This window comes from Artibeus jamaicensis, unplaced genomic scaffold (genome assembly GCF_021234435.1).
Source record: "Artibeus jamaicensis isolate MK-2021 breed Jamaican fruit bat unplaced genomic scaffold, CSHL_Jam_final contig_387, whole genome shotgun sequence".
In the NCBI taxonomy this organism is placed as follows: Eukaryota; Metazoa; Chordata; class Mammalia; order Chiroptera; family Phyllostomidae; genus Artibeus; species Artibeus jamaicensis.
Window position 1 is genome coordinate 45,845,266 of NW_026521812.1, and position 17,346 is coordinate 45,862,611.

Here is a 17,346-nt window from a genome sequence, read left to right on the forward strand (position 1 = left end):
TCAGAATCTCCTTGTCTATAGATCAGTGGCTACTAAAATACTACTAATATTAATAATCATATTAAGGGGACAAATAAGTATCATAATTCAATTCTTAAAATTTGAGAACACCAGTGTCCTACAATAAAGTAATGGTTAAGTAAATTATGACATATCCGTAAAGTGGGAATATGAGACTATTATAAATGATATTTATATTTTTAAGATAAAAATTGTTATTATTAAGTGAAAAATCACACTATAAAATTACGTATATAGTTTGGCTCTTTGATCATTGAGCTGTTTCAGCTTCATGTAACACTAATAAAAATAGTATTATTTTTGGTTTATTGTTATTTTCAACTGTGTTCTATTGAAGCCCAGATTAACATCTTGGACAGATTCCATAACATTCTGGTTGCTTTCAGTTTTTGAAGTATAGTTGCTTTTTAGAACTTTAGTCTGATTTCTGATCCCATTGCTTTTCCTTCCCGCACACAGTTGAAGGGAGGCAGTGCAGCTGGCACGGTAGAGGGGTCAGAGGTAGGAGGCCTCACTGGCCTCACTCTGGTTTACTGTGTCTGATGCCAGTGCCCCAGAGAAAGAGATGGTCTCCAAGCAGGCGGAGTGTGGGTCCCTTGGGACAATGCTCAGATTCACTCAGAGGCCCCTCTGTTGCTGTGAGGAAAAGAGCAGATTTCCCTCCGGTCAACCAACAGTTCACCCTCCCAGCTTCTTCTTTGGGTTCTGTATCTACCACCAGCAACCTCCTGGACCGCCCCATGCTCTTATTCTTCTCATCTGACTCCCCACACCTTCCCATGGAATCATTAAATCTCAGATGTCTTTGGCATATCCTTTTAAGGTCATGGCAAACCAGATTGGGAGGCAGGAGCCCTCATTTTTTTCTAGGTATACTATATCTTTAAACCATGTAGGTGGTGGTTTTTCTATTCCTGCCTTCAGAAATGTTTAGACTCAAAGTGGACACTATTCTCTATGTGTGCCAATGTACAGTGGAAAATTCTCCCAAGAACTGCCTCAAGTGCTTTATTCCAGTGGCAGCACAAAGTTCCAAAAGGGGCTGCAACTTAGCAGGCATCAGTCAGGGAATGAGACATCAGTCTCCCCTTCTTCAAGGCACCTTAAGAGTCTCTATGAATTATTCTCCTGGATCTCCTCCCCTCACTCCCCCACACTAAGCCTTTCCTTTGGTGAAGTGACAGCAAAGAGAGGAGTTCCCTAGGGGTGGTTGATAGTGGTAAGTTTGGTTGTATACTTTTTGATAAGCCCTGGTAGAAGGTTTTTAGTATTAATTATAGCTCTTGAGAGAATGATCTCACTTGTGGGCAGTGGCCACAGTTCTGGAGCAACAGGAATAATCCCATGTCACATTCCACTTAGCAAAAGTAGAAAAGGGAAAGGTTAAAGACATTTTCAAGTTCAATTATTTTTCCGCCCCATTATCTGGATTGTTTAATTTGTATTATCTAAAAAAAGTCTCTTTAAGTCATCCAACTTTTATGGTTTTTCTAAATGTCTTGCATAATGTCATGGTGTTAAAGGCCACCTGGCTTTTGCACCTAATTATAATTGTGCTGTTATTGGATCAGCAGTTGCATTTCTTACCTAAGCCTCCCAGCCAGACCCCTTCTTCCTGTCTCAGGATCCATCCACGATTGCATGGTTCCTGATACTCAGCCAAAGCCCAGACTTGCCACAGGTCCTGCTTTGCCTCTGAATTTTCAGAAAGGACCTTCTGTACATGTCAGATTCACTAAACTCAAAGTCAGATTCTGACCCATCACTGGCTTCTGCCTATATCAGTGTACTAGAACTTCTTCCATCAAGGTTAACAACAGCCATAAATAGCAGTATGTTTGAAAATTATGGTAAAATATACATAAGTATACATAAAATTTGCCATTTTAATCATTTTTAAGTATAAAACTCAGTGTCATTCAATACATGCAGAATGTTGTATAACCATCACCACTGTCCATTTCTAGAATATTTCATTATCCCAAATGAAAATTCTGTATCTATTAGACAATAACTCCCATTCTCTCCTCTTCAGTCCCTTAACTATCTTTATTCTACTTTTTGTCTCTGTGAGTTTGCCTGTTCTAGATATTTCATATAATGTTTTCCCCAAGGTTTACTAATCACTAATTATTGAGTGTTCAGACCTTTGAAGCAGGAAAATAGAGATAATAGTTAAGAAAAGTGTGTAAATATATGTCCTTCACACCACCTCAACCCCAGAAAGAGAGGCAGGGCCTTAACTAATGACTGTAGCACAATGGAGAGCCAGGGGTTTCCCTTGACTGCTGCCCTCGAGATCTTGGCTCTTTCTTTGTATCACTTACAGTATCAGTGTAAGAACACTTGACACCACTGGAAAGTCAGTGCCATTTATAAATGGAAGAAATAGTGAAAAATGATAGAATTTAAACAGTTACTACATTTTAGCTAGATACTATTGCATTCAGAGTTTTATATTAAAAAGTCTGCTCTTGTTTTTTTTTATTAGATTAGCAAGCATTGGCAACATGCTAAAGATCACCACCAGGCTGAGATTTTTCTCTTTCCTGAATTTAGAAAGATTGGAAGCCCGTCATTTCACACTATGTCTGTAGGCCAGTAATGTAGTACCACTAGTGTTCGGTTGGCAACACTACTCGCATGTCTTTGTCACGTTTCCCCTTGTGTCATGTGTGTTATGTGTGTCCTCCATGCTTTGCTTAGCCTGAGTCACGTATATAGCAGTGCTGAGAAGGAAATTTAAATATCTTGTATAATTTCTTTTCCTTTGGAATCATGTTTCTGAAATTAGTTTCTTATTGATTTAATTATCAAGAAAAAACTTTCAGATGCTGAAATCAAAGATTATTTGAATCTACCAAGGCATTAAAGGGTTTTTTTTTTCTTAAAGGGAAAGAAAGGAAAAGCATTTTTCTTCCTTTTTAATAATTCAAGATTTCACTGAACTGGAAGTATTGGGAAAAAGTCACCTGAGTAATAAAGCATGCATCATTTGAATGGATTAAAGTTCAAATCACTGCAAAGCAGCTTATTTTTCATCCATCACCATGGATACAAAAGGACAGCTGAAGTGCAAGCATCTGACATCACAAGCATGCCCAAGCAGGCCTGGGAGAGAGCACAGCAGCACCACAGAGGGACTGGGAGAAAAGCAGTGAAAGGAGGGGAGGGAGGGGCAGAGCGAAAGAGTCATTGTTAAGACGATGAGTCAGAAGTTCAGTTGGGAGGATTAAATAGGAGGAGGCAGGAGGCCAACCCAGGAGCTTGGAGACCAGCGGTTGTTTACATCGACCTTTTAATACCTTAGACAGAAATAGAACCACAGGGAGACTGAGAGAGAAGGTATATCTTCAGATCATTTGTTACTCAAATGGCAGTTTCAATAGTTTCTTTTATGCTCTCCTTATTTTATGTTTAGTTTTTTTTAAGGTTTTATTTTTTATTTATTTTTAGAGAGAGGGGAAGGGGGGAGAAAGAGGGAAAGAAATGTCAATGTGCAAGAGAAACATTAATTGGTTGACCCCCAACGGAGGACTTGGCCTGAAACCCCGGCATGTGCTCTGTGTTGGAATTGAACTGGAGACCTTTCCATTCACAGGCTGGTGCTCAATCCACTGACCCATACCAGCCAGGGCTAGGTTTTAATTTTAACTAATGTCCTAAATCTCTGACCTACCATTAAAAATCAATCACAAAAATAGCTAAAGCCTCCAAGTAACAGCTTAAAAAAATCAAAGGAACCACTGTCCATAGGACAATACAAAGTGATAAATATTGAGAAAAACTGCTATTTTACACATTATTTTTTTCTTCTTGAACACACACAATTTTTACCTTAGTCTATTTAAAACTTTGTATTAACGTAAAACCTTGTTTCTTATCACAGGGAGTGCATTTATTCACAGGCTACAGTGTAGTGTATAAAGACCCAGACTCAGGAACCCTGGGTTCGGAGGTGTCCGAGTACAGGATTAACAACCAGCTGTCGAAGGAAAGCCCCAATTTGTATGTAGCATTTGCTGATTTCTGTGTTGTAAATAGTTTCACCATGCTGATTTCCAGGAACTAATATGATGTCAACTGCCTTGCAGAACTTTCAAAGTATAACAGTCAGCCCCTGTGAGGCAGTACCAGCGAGCCTTTCTCATTAGTGACTGGGTCCTGTGGCAGCTCTGACACCAGCTAGTGGTGAGACCTCAAGCACCTACCGTACTGGGCCTCAGTTTCATCATCAGATTAAAAGGATGGAGCTGGACTTAAACTTCAGTTGTTAAATGTGTGCACTGGTTCATCTTGGTGGTATGAGAGACGATTCCTGGGGGGAGCTGCTCTGTAAGGGGGTGTTAGGGAGATTCTCAGCTCTGCCTCCTCACATCCACTTCAACTTTGCAGTATCCTCCTGACTCTTTCAAGGAGTGTTTTAGATTTCTGTGTAAGGCGCTGTTTGGAGAGAAGCTCTGTGAGAAAGGGGAAGAAATCAGAAAACCACTTGAATAATTGATCTTAAAGTTCCTCTTTCATTTATAAAAATCGATGATCTATGAAACTAAAAATGTGAGTTGAACACCAATATACTGATCCCTGTGGATGTTACTGGGCTTACAATAGTACCTTTTCTTTCTTGTTTAAAGTTTAAACTAAATACTGGCTCAGAGACTCAGCCATACCTGAGTGGAATTGTAGCCAAAGAATCAGAGACATTTTAATCTTTTTTAAAATATATTTTATTGATTATGTTATTACAGTTGTCCCATTTTCCCTTCTTCACTTCCCTCTGGCCCTGCACACCCCCTCCCACACACATTCCCCCCTTTAGTTCATGTCCATGGGTCATATATATAAGTTCTTTAGCTTCTACATTTCCCATGCTACTCTGGCCCTCCCCCTGTCTATTTTCTGCCTACCATCTTTGCTTCTTATTCTCTGTACCTTTTCACCCTCCCTCCCCCTCCCACTCCCCTGTTGATAACCCTCCACGTGAGCTCCGTTTTTGTGTTAGAATCAGAAACATTTTTAAAGTGAGAAGGATCTTAAAGACATTTTCCTTAAGGGGTTTTCGGATATGCCCAAAGGGTTCATCAGAGCCCCCTCATGATATGCCTCTGTGAGACTCTGTGTGTGTGTGTGTGTGTGTGTGTGTGTGTGCGTATGTGCATAAACACGTGTGTACACTCCATAGACTTGATCCACTTGGCCCCCTCCCTTCCCACCACCGTGCCCTCTTCAACAGAGGAGCAGCTTTTCCTGTGTTTTAAACATCTAGCTTCCCTATCAGAATTCTTTTGTTGTATTTTTTCCATTACCATTTATCACACTTATACCCTGCCCCAGCAATTAGCACACTGCTGTCCATGTCCTTGAGTTATTTTTCCTTTTTAGCTCCATCCCCCTACCCCTTAATCTCCCCTGATAGCTCTCTATACGTCAGTTTCTGTTTTGTTCAGTTAGTCCAATTTATTCATTAGATTCCACGTATGAGTGATACCACCATGCTATTTGTCTTCCAACAACTGGCTTATTTCACTTAGCATAATGTTTTCCAGGTCCATCTGTGCTGTTGCAAAGGCTAAAATTTTCTTTCTTTCTTTTTTACAGCTGAGTAGAATTCCATTGTATAAATGTCCCACAGTTTTATCCACTTGTATACTGATGGACACTTGGGTGGCTTCCATATGTTGGCAATTGTAAATAACAGTGCAATGAACATAGGGGTGCTTATGTTCTTTCAAATTGTGTTTGGGTTTCCTTTGGATATATTCTCAGAAGTGGGACTGCTGGGTCAAAAGACAATTCCATTTTTAATTTTTGGAGGTATTTCCATACTGCTTTACACAGTAGCTACACCAATCTGCATTCCCACCAACAGTACAAAAAAATTTAGCAAAGTAGCAGGATACAAAATTAATATCCAAAATACAGGTGTATTTTTATATGCCAGTGACAAACTATCAGAAAAGGAAATTAAGAAAATAATTCCATTCTCAATGGCTTCAAAAATAATAAAATACCTAGGAATAAATTCAACCAAAGATGTAAAATAAATTGAAGAAGATACAAGTAAGTGGAAGCACATACTGTATTCATGGATAGGAAGAATTAACACCTATAAGATTTCATTTGTGGGTGAAGGCTTCACTGGGGTGGCGTGGGGAGAGGAAGTAAGCAAAGACATCTGATTAGTACCATTTGCTTTGTTTGGCTAACAAACTAGAAACCAAGCTTTAACCAGGTAAAATGCCTTGTCCTAAACCAGTAAGAGGCAGAGCTGTATCTGGAATCCAGGTCTCTAGGTTTCCAGACCATTACTTCCCTTTTCCAAAGCTTGGCTACCTGGGACCACTGCTTCCTATTATATGCCTCTGGGTAAATAATCTAATCCTCTATTATTGAAAAGGGTAGCCAAAACCCACATGTGACTACAGAGTATTTGAAATGTGGCTGGTCTGAACTGAGATGTGTTGGAACTATAAAATATACACCAAGTTCAAAGTCTTCGTACAAAAGAAAACATGAAATATCTCATTGATTTTTAAATATTGATTACATATTGAAATGATACTACTTCTGATATATTATGTTAAAAAATATATTGTAAAAATTAGTCCTGGCTGGTGTGGCTCAGTGGATTGAGTGCTGGCCAGCAAACTAAAGGGTCACCAGTTCAAATCCCAGTCAGGGCACATGCCTGGGTTGTGGGCCAGGTCCTCAGTAGAGAGGGTACTTGAGAGGCAACCACGCATTGATGTTTCTTTCTTTCCTCTCTCGCTCCATCCCCCTCTCTAAAAATAAATTTAAAATATATACCATAAAAACTAATTTTACCTTTTAAACATTTTAAAATGTAACTGATGGACAATTTAAAATTAAATATGTGGCTGCTATTATATTCCCATTAGACAAATCTGACTTAAGCTCAGGGTCGGTTTCCTCTCCTATTAAAAGTGGCAAATACCTGCCCTTCCTATTTCTCAGGGTTGTTTTAAAGTTAAATGAGGTACTCTTTGTGAAAGTGCTCTGGGAAGTGCTACACAAATGTAAGATCACACTCCAGGGAATTTTAATACTTGTTTGGTCACCTGTTGTGTTACTTGCTCCCTGGAAAGTGCTAAAACTGTTGTTTTTCCTTTGCTGACATTTATATGGTTGGTGTGTATGTGTGTGGCGGCAGGGAGTGTATAAAGTAGTAATATGGGTTACACACCTACTAATGAGCACATTCGTTCAGCCTTGTCATTTATATTCTCTGTATGCCCTGAATCCATCAACTCATTAGCCTCAGAACTGAGCCATATAGATCGTAGATGCTACTTACATCCAGTGAGAATCTCAGCTTCAGTCACAGACCTCAGGATTCTCCTGGGGAAAAAAACGTTCCCAGGGGGAAAGGAGTCAAGCACAGCTATCTCAATCGAAAGCTGTCAGAGAAGACAGTGCCTGGTTATAGCACAGGGATCATTATTTAACTCCATCCCAGGTCAGCTCCTTCCTGTGTTCGTATTGTAAAGCAAAAGAACTGGGGACACTGTTTCACTGAATTCTTTAAAACGGTGCTTTGTCAAAACAAGTGTCTTCATCAGTTCAGGCTGCTATAACAAAATGCTGTAGACTGGGTGCTTTAAACAACAGAAATTTATTTCTCAGAGCTCTGGAGGCTGGCAAGTCTAACATCAAGATGCTGGCAGATCTGGTGTCTTGAAAGAGGACACACTTCAGGTTTGTAGATGGCTCTCTTACTGCAGCCTCCCACAGCAGAGAGCAGAGAGCTAGTCTGGCCTCTTCTTTTTGTTCTTATCCTCCCTCACCAGAGGATATGTCCATTGATTTGAGAGAGGTGGGAGGTTGGTGGGGGGGGGTTGGGGAGCAACATCGGCCATCTGCCTCTCCTGTACACACTCCAACAAGAGATTGAACCCACAACCTAGGTATGTGCCCTGGCCGGGGATGGAGCCCCCAATCTTTTTTGTTGTGTGTACAGGACCTCCAACCAACTGAGCCACCTGGCCAGGGCTCTGGCCTCTTCTTATAAGGACACTAACCCCATGACCTGATGACCTCCCGAAGGCCCCACCTCCTAATACCACCACATTAGGGATTAGATTTCAAAATATGAATTTTGGGGGACACAAATATTTAGACTATAGCAGCAAGTCACCATCCACTGGCACTCACCTGAGAATAACATACAGGACAGCACAAAAGTGGGTTTACAGTTGTGAGTACATGAAACACAGAGTTTATTCTTGTACTATTATTTATTAATTATTGAATTTCCTTCCATATGAATAACTGTAAACCTACTTTTGCCCCACTCTGTATAGGGAAGTGGGTATTTCACCTTCACCTCCAAAATTTGGCTCTCAGGTATTAACTCGGTCAGGATACTGTTGGGAAAGCAAAATCAACACTAGGTTTAAGCAGAGGGTATTAAATACAGAGAATTGGTACGTGAGTGTTGAAAGGCTAAAAGGTCACAAAGGGAATACCGAGATAACCCAGATATTTGTAACTGCAGCAGGCAGTTAACCTGCATGGTGATGGGAACAAAGAGTAGAGGTGGGGTCCCAGGAACCTAGGAACTCAGAGAAAAGGTCCACAGGGCTGGTGTCTGCACCTTTAGGGGGCAGTGTTAGGAATCTAGTCCTAGGAGCAGCAAAAGACAGGTTAGAGTGGAGCCAACTGCTGCTGTTGGAATAACACTGGTGGGACAGACACACAGAAGGAACTTTTTTCTTCCTAATTCCCTCCTTCCAACCTTCCCCTAATAATGCCTCCTTTTGGCAGAAGCAAACAGCCAACCATCAACAGGGTTTGGCAAGTACTAGCCCCAATATCACATAATAGAATATAGAAAAGCAGGCTAGGATCTGAGAAGCAATGGCATATAATCGACACTATTCCAGTTTAACTGGCACAGATGTAAGTGCTGGTACTAGGTGCTTACACCCATAGGTGTAAGCGCAGCCACCAGTGGGAACCGCTGAGAGAAATGAGGATGTGTTGCGTGAACAAACAGAGCAGTCTTTCCCAACAGGGGTAAGTGTGATACACTCCTTGGAAACCCCAGAAATTATTTGTGGGGAAGTCTTTTTTTTCAATTGAGCCTTGTTTATTTACTTATTTACTTTAAATATTTTATTTATTTATTTTTAGAGAGGGGAATGGAGAGAGAAAGAAGGAGAGAAACATCAGTATGTGGTTGCCTCTCGTGGACCCACTGGGGACCTGGCCCACAACCCAGGCATGTGCCCTGACTGGGAATCAAACTGATGACCCTTTGGTTTGCAGGCTGGCACTCAATCCACTAAGCCTCACCAGCCAGGGAAATCTTTTGATGGTGGAGGTACTATAAAGCAGAGGGAGTCAGATAACAACAAAATTTTCAGATAATAACAAAATTTGGTCGACCTTATCTGTATTTACGGACTGGGAAACTTAGAATTACATCTATTTTTCTTAAATGAATTTTAAAAATAAGTATACCAGACCAGTCTGTGAACCTATTTGATTAAAATTACCATTATTGTCTATTGGTTTTGTCCATATTTCTTCTAGTAACATCATTCCCATTTTCTTTCGGAGAACCAGCTCTCAGCTCTTCTGGAAGAACGTGAAAATTCAGGTGACTTGCTCATATCCTTTTCCCCTCCCTACCCCAGGCAACCACTAGGCCACAGCAATTAGTTCATGTTCAGGTATGAGCAGTCAGAGTTAATACCAGGAACTCTGCTGGACTAATCAGAAAAGAGGTGTTCTTCTTCTAACGGAGTTGCTAGGTGAATAAAATACAAGTGGAGCTGTGGTGGTCATACCTGGCAGGTGAAGTTTGCTAGATACAAAACCAATGCACAGGAAAATACATGTAAAAGGAAAAGCCAAAATTTTAATAACATTGAGCACTTGGATCCAACCATATTTGGAGCCAAGTCTATTGCTAGATTTTTTTTATTATATAAGACAGCGTGTGTTTTTATTTTAAATAAACTAATCCATTTTTAAAAATCGAGGTAGAGTTCACATACAGAGAAAAACTCCTATCAAGTATAAAGTTTGATTAGTTTTAATTAAGGAAACACTCTTTCAACTACCAGCTCAGGCAAGATATAGCCTATTTACATCACTCTAAATCTCTGATTCCCTCCCCGTCAATCCCTCCTAACTCCATAATAGACAGTTCTGGTTCTCACAGTACAGATCAAGTTTGCCTGTTTTAAAACTGATTATTAATGTAAATGTACAGAATATATTCTTTCATGTCTGACTTCTTTTTACTCAACATAATATCTTTGAAATGTATCCATGTCGATCAGTAGTTAATTTTATTGATGACCAGAATTACAATTTAAAGATAAGCCACCCCTTATTCCTAGAGGATGCATTCCAAGACTTCAAGCCCAGGGATGGATAGCATAACACTCTATTACCATATTTTTCAGACTATAAGATGCACTTTTGTACCACAGTTTTTGCTTCAGAATTTTTTCTTATGGTGTGGACCCCAGACGCATCTAGGTTTTAGAGGAGGAAAATAGGGGGAAATTTTTTGAAGCAAAAAATGTAAAAACTCCAACTTATAGTCTGAAAAATATGGTGTATATATAGGGTATTTTTTATATATTATATATGCTTTTCCTATACATACAGTGATATAGTTTAATGTATAAACTTGACATGGTGAGATTAGCTGTTAATTAACTTTTAATAATAATAATAAAATACAATTATAACAATATGCTATAATAAAAATGTGAATAAGGTCTGTCTCTCTCTCAAAATATCTTGCTGTACTGTATGTACTCATCCCTGTGATGATTGAGATGATACAGTGCCTTCCTGATGAGATGGAGGGAGGTGAATGATGCAGGCACTGTGACATAGTGTTAAGCTACCATGAGGGTTACTTGAACATAAGTGCTGTGGTATGGCAACAGTTGATGTGTTAACCTAGATGGCTACTGAGTGACTTAATGGGTGGACAGGGTCTACAGTGTCAATATACTGAACAAAGGGATGATGCCATTCACGTCTGGGGTGGGATGTCTTGAGAGTTCATCATGCTATTCAGAACAGAACATAATTTAGAACTTACAAATTCTTTATTTCTGGAATTTTTAAAAAAGACTATTTATTTATCTTTAGAGAGGAAGAGAAGGAGAGAAGGAGAGAAACATCAATGTGTGGTTGCCTCTCGTGAGTCCCCTGCCAGGAACTGGCCTGCAACCCAGGCATGTGCCCCGACTGGGAATCAAACCACGATCGTGTGGTTCGCAGACCCACACTCAATCTACTGAGCTATGCCAGCCAGGGCTATTTCTGGAATTTTTTGTTTAGCATTTTCAGACTATGGACAGCAAAATTGCAGGCAAGGGGAAACTACTATAGTTCTAAAAATTTATTTTTATGATTATGGATATTTAGGGTATTTCCTGCTGTGCCTGATATAAATAAAACTGCTAGAAATACTCTCGATGAAGTATTTTTAAAATATATGCCTTAATTTTGCCTGTGTAAATACCTTTGTGTGAAAATACTAAGTCACGCCATGACTGGTGTGGCTCACTGCATTGGGCAATCCTCCTGCAGGATGAAGGGTCGCTGGTTTGATTCCCAGTCAGGGCACATGCCTGAGTTGCAGGGCCCCAGTTGGGGGACATGCAAGAGGCAACCAATCATTGCTTCTCTTGCACATTGATGTTCCTCCCTTCCCCTCTCTCTAAACATAAATAAATAAAATATTAAAAAAAGAAATTAATAGGTCATGTTTGAAACGTATGTTTTACTTCCTCAGGAATGCCATCTGCATTTTCACCTGGATATCCCAAAGGTATCTCAAATATATTCACCAAATGACTTATTTCTGTCCTTTACTTCACATTTGGCACTTCTGTACTTACTGTCTTGGTGAAGGGTACCAGGTGTCTTAGCCAGGAATTTGGAGTCAACCTAGGCTCCTTATTCTCCCCATTACTCTCCAACATACAACCCACATACAATCTGCCACCCAATCTTGCAACACAGGTGGTGTATATCCATAATTTTTCTCTCCTCACTATAACTGCAGTATTTTTTACTTTGAGCCAGAGTAAAAAATAAGTATATTACCTGTATATAAAGATAACAAACAAAAAAGTTTCATAAAATGATACTTATACATTCTGTGTACTATGTACTATGATATTTTCTGTTCTACTCTATATCCATTTAAGAAATGTAGTCACAGATCATAAATTGATTGGATAATTAATGAGTTACAATCATAGTTTGAGAAACAAGTGATTGAAAGCTCATGTTCTGGAGTTGGACAAGGGTTTAAATCCCTACTTTTCTATTTCCTAACTGTAACCTTGGGCAAAGCACCTAGCTGCAGGCTTCACTTGTGACAAAGGAAATAATAAAAATAATACTATATCAGAGAGTTGTAGTAAGGATGAAAATGAGTTATAGCAAGGATTAAAATGAACATTGTAAATCCATAGCCTCAGGCCAGGAATAGAAGGCATCTAATTGATGATAGTTGATTCAGGCCTTCATTTCTTGCTTAACTTACTGGTTCCCTTCCTGAAAAGGTCTTAGCTGACCTTTCTGCTTCTAGTCTAACCTTACATGATGCCACCGAGATAATCTTTCTGAATGCAGACTGAAGTATATTAGTCCTCTGTTCAATTTATAAGTAACTACCTGTGGCTTGGAGGATTACATATAAGGTTCTTAAAAATACATTTAAACATCTATCCCTTGGACATATCTCTGGCCACTCTTTCTTTTAGTACACACCCCACCTTACCCCATCATTTCTTCTCTTAACTTTCACTAAACCATTTGCCCAGCTTCGCTAATGCCTGAGTATATACTGATTTGTTTCAATCTTATATATCTTCCTACTTCTAGTTATCTTTTATGTAATATGAACTGTAATTCAAGAGTTACTTCCTCTTAGAAGCATTTCTGGGCCACAGGGCTGACTGAGTTGAATCCCTCCTCCAAGTCCCCTTAGCACTTTCCCCATACCTTTATAATCACCCTTTTTACACAGTCCCCACAATCAGAGAAAAATCATCTTTCTTGTTTATGAGACAGTGAGCAGCTAGAAGACAAGAAATTCATTTTCTATCTCTGTATTCTCTGAGGGCACCCAATAAGTACTCAAAATGTATTCAATGAATGAATGGAGGTTTGTAACTTAGAAATATTCCATTCTAATTCTGCTATGCTATTTTCCTGGAAAAATAGATGGCTGTTTTATTATGCTAGAACTCCAAAGTAGTAAAAACATTTTTTTCCTTACCTGGCATATTTATTGTCAATTAAAAATATAGTCACTAATCATAACAGAATCTCCTATGGACTACTTTCAGTTGAGAACAGGCAATTGTCTACTAAGAAAATTATATTGACATTTGCCCTTTCAAATCTAACAATGTCAATACAAATAGAATTATGATTTCTTTCAGTGCTTGCCTACTGAGATAGTGTTAACAAAATCTGAAAATAAGTATTAAAAATTGCTCAAACCAACTTTTGGTTTAGTTCTTTTTCATGCAAAATAAAAGCAAAAGCCCTGAAAATTCAAATAAACTTCATGAAATTGAGATACCATTGATGATTTACTTACTAATTATGAAAGAAGAAAAATACTAGTACACATCTCAATAGTTTTCTTTCTCCACTAACAGAATAATTAACTTGTAAATTTCATCAAATGACCAAAAATGATTTACCCAATAAACATAACAATAGTAGCTTTCTGTACTGCAGAGGCAAATAATAACAATTTGACTAAATTTCTTTTTATAAGAGCGGAGCACTTTCTGTCTCCAATTTTATTGTACTTTATACCCAACTTAAGTTTTCCTGAGCTATTCAATTTCTTTTAGAAACCTCACATACTAGATACTGTTTAAAAGTTATTGTATGATGACAACCTACTGTTTACCTGGAATTTATTAATAAAATTTTCTAGCAATTTGGATCCTGAGAAGTTAGATTTAAAATGTTTGAATTTGGTATTACTTATCACATATTTAGGCAAAATATATAAATTGTGACAGTACAGCTCTGGCTGGAATAGCTCAGTGGATTGAGTGCCGGCCTGCAAACCAAAGGGATAGCTGGTTCTGTTCCCAGTCAGGACACAGACCTGGGTTGTGCTCCAGGTCCCCAGTAGGGGGTGCGCAAGAGGTAACCACACAATTGATGTTTCTCTCCCTCTCTTTCTCCTTCCCTTCCCCTCTCTACAAATAAATGAATAAAATCTTTTAAAAAAATTGTGATAGTATTGTTCTTTTTTGTTTGTTTTTTTTTATTTTTAAGAGTGGTATTAAATGAATATTTGGAAGTTAACGGAGTATAATTATACTGGTGTGCTTTTGAAGATATGCTTATTTGTAGTATGTTTCTTTTAAATTTGTAATTTCTAGATTATCTACAGTTGGAAAGTCTGCCTACTAATTTGCCTATTTTATGAAACTTCTAACAAATCGTTCAAACACTTTAGTTTCTCCATATGGAAAATAAGCATTATTCTATCGGTAAGCATTTCTAGGAAAATTTTAATATTATCTATCTCATTGCCACATAGCATGAAACAAGGCAATCAAAGTTCTGTAGAAACTAAACATTTAGTTAGCAATGCAACCAATCTGGTGATATTACAATATCAGTGTAAGCCCAGGAATATGAAAAATAAAACTCTGAAGTGCTTAATGATTATTAATATAATTCCATTCATAAATATAGTTTTTAAAAACAATTAGAAACCTGATTCCTGTTGGATATGATTTTACATAATAGTGATATAAAAATGTAGGTTTATTGGCTTGTCTTTTTTTTTGAAGCGCTGAATCCTATGCAGTATATATAGTGAAATGAAATGGTAAATGCAGTAATCTTAGAAAATTCTAATTCTGCAAAAATAATTATATTAAAACCCTGTGAAATCATATAAAAACTTGAAATTTATATTTTGCATGACTTTTTACAAATAGTTGAATAAACTGTTTTTTACTTATGTAGGTTTATGATTTTTTTGTCTTCGTATAACATCAAGTAAGTTGATAATCACTGTTTTTCCAAATATGATTGAGTGAATAAAACTGCACATTGAAAAGATCTTGAAAATGTGTTACATACAATTAGACAATGTTTTGGAGACTTTCTGACTTTCCAGCAACTCTATTAACCTGTATGTGAAACACATTAAAGGCATTAAATTGGAAGCCTGGAATTGAGCAGAGGTAGGCTTGAATCTTGCTTGACCTTACCACTTTCTACTTTAGTTAGTGGTAAAGAATCTTGTAGTAGATTCTTTAACCTCTCTGAATCTGTTTACTCAGATATAATGATGAGTAACAATATCTGTCTACTATCAGGATTGGTGATGGAATGAGATTATAGGGCCTATTCTCAGCTGTCCTCGTATGGAAACAACCTCCACGTGACTCTGGAAGAGATGTTTGTTTTTTTACCTAAATACAGTATGTCTCTTGACTCTCTAGAGCAACTTCTTTAAAAGTAATCCACTGATGCGTTTATTCAACTACTTCTAACGAAGCCAGTAACCAGTGAGCTATTTTTGACAAAGATTTGAACAAACCAATGAAAAGTTATCTCAGTGGAGTTTTGGAGATTACTCATTTATTTTTCACTGACAGATAATTGCTATCTTCTACCGAAAATTACATTTAATTATATTGTTCAGGTGTGTTAGTCTGAAACTGGAAGTAAAATATATTGATGAAATAAAAGCTCTGAAATAGTGCAAAGTTCGGAAAACGGGGTCAAGCAAGAAACAATTACCATAATCATGGTCAAAAGACTGATTAGAATACATTTACCTTGATGAACTAGAGTATCTGCAGATGTAGGTAAAACAATTACCTACATCTGGAAAAATTAACAATGGCCAGAAAGGGAAATACCGGATAATCAGAAGGTTTCAGAAAGGCATAACATAACCTTTACTGAAGAGATTATTTTTTTCACCTTCCCTACCTCACGTAATGAATTAATGCTCTTTAACGCACTGTCATTTTTCAAAGAGGAAAATACGGCATTCAACAGCTCTCAAATAGGTTACTAACTTGCACCGCAGACGTTTCTTTTAAAAATTTGTGTGCAAATGATTGTCATTCCACCTCATACTCGTTTTAAAACCTAAAAATCACTTTCAAGCCAAATTCATGGCGCGTTAGTGATTTACAAAAGCCATGATCTCCAGGCTGGAGCATTTGTGCATTAAATACACATCCTCCTGCAAATCAGCGACTTTAGGGCTAAGACCGAGAAGTAACTAGCTAGCTACGGATTTATTTGTTGGTAATTTAAAACCAGTCGTTTTCCAAAAAGGATTCGAGACAATTGTTAATGTTTTCAATTGCGCAATCTCCAATCTCTACAATTCAGAGGCCAGAAACCTCTGGCCTCTGCGAGCCGTCAGCCCGCTCGTACCTGGAAGACCCGGAGGCTCCGCCGTAGCATCTCCCTCCACTCTGTTTAAAGGGCCACGAGCGTGCTTCCATGAGATCCGGCACTAAAGACTTTCTTGTTCTCGGTAGCCTCTACAGCTAGAGCGGTCAACCAGTGGCCGCCGTCTTCTGTACTCATTGTCCCGCCTTCCAGTTCCACCCAAGCCAATAGAAGGGGCCATATGGCGAAAAAGGCCAATAGGAGATCGGGACGGGGGGGGCATTGTTGGCCTCCCGAAGTGGAATCTGGGCCTCTGCCTCCGTTACCTTGGAGCCGAGGTCGCCACGCCGCTACAAAACAAGGGCTGGTGTCCCTGCCCCTACTCCAGCTCTGTATTCAAACTTCCCGCACCCCGACAACCTCTGCTCTCACCCCGCAATCTCTGTATCGTCCTCGGGAGCCAGGTGCCCACTCTGGCCGCCAGACGCCGAGGGCCGGCGGAGAGTTTGGTCCACAGAGAAGAGGCAAGGAGGTGTGACACCTGGTCGGCTCCGCAGAGGGGCCGAGCAGGTTAAGGGTGGGCTTAGGGGTGGGTGTGGAGACAGTGGGAAGTTGAATACTATGGGGTAGTACTGGAGTGTGGAGGAGCTGGAGATACGGCGTTCGGGAATGGGAGCGTGCGACTGGAGTTGTTGAAGAGGGAAGGAAGGGTGGAAGGATGAAGGATGCGGGAGGACTTGGGGACGTGGGGAGAAAGGAAGTCCTAGGAAATAATTGAAGTGCCAGCCGCTGGGATAGGTCCGGGAGGAGGGGAGGTTGACGGACAGTTGCGGGAGTGGGAGAGTAGGAGGAGGAGCTGGGAAAGGACTTTTTGGGGGGTTAGGATCTATGGAAGGAGGGCATGCTGGAGGATGTAGAGAC

The 17,346-nt window shown here is 39.2% G+C and overlaps 1 protein-coding gene across 2 annotated transcripts in view; it reads left to right on the forward strand.

Annotated features, from left to right (window-relative positions):
* LCA5 (lebercilin LCA5) overlaps nucleotides 1-17,346 on the forward strand; it is a 97,000-nt gene that overhangs the window by 47,892 nt on the left and 31,762 nt on the right. Inside the window, exon 1 of one of the 2 annotated variants that reach the window (XM_037142888.2) lies at nucleotides 16,737-16,957. The exons of the other annotated variant lie outside the window; for it this stretch is intronic. The gene's annotated coding sequence lies outside the window, so the exon portion shown is untranslated. Of the gene's footprint in view, nucleotides 1-16,736; nucleotides 16,958-17,346 lie in introns of those variants that run through there. 2 annotated transcript variants of the gene reach the window in all.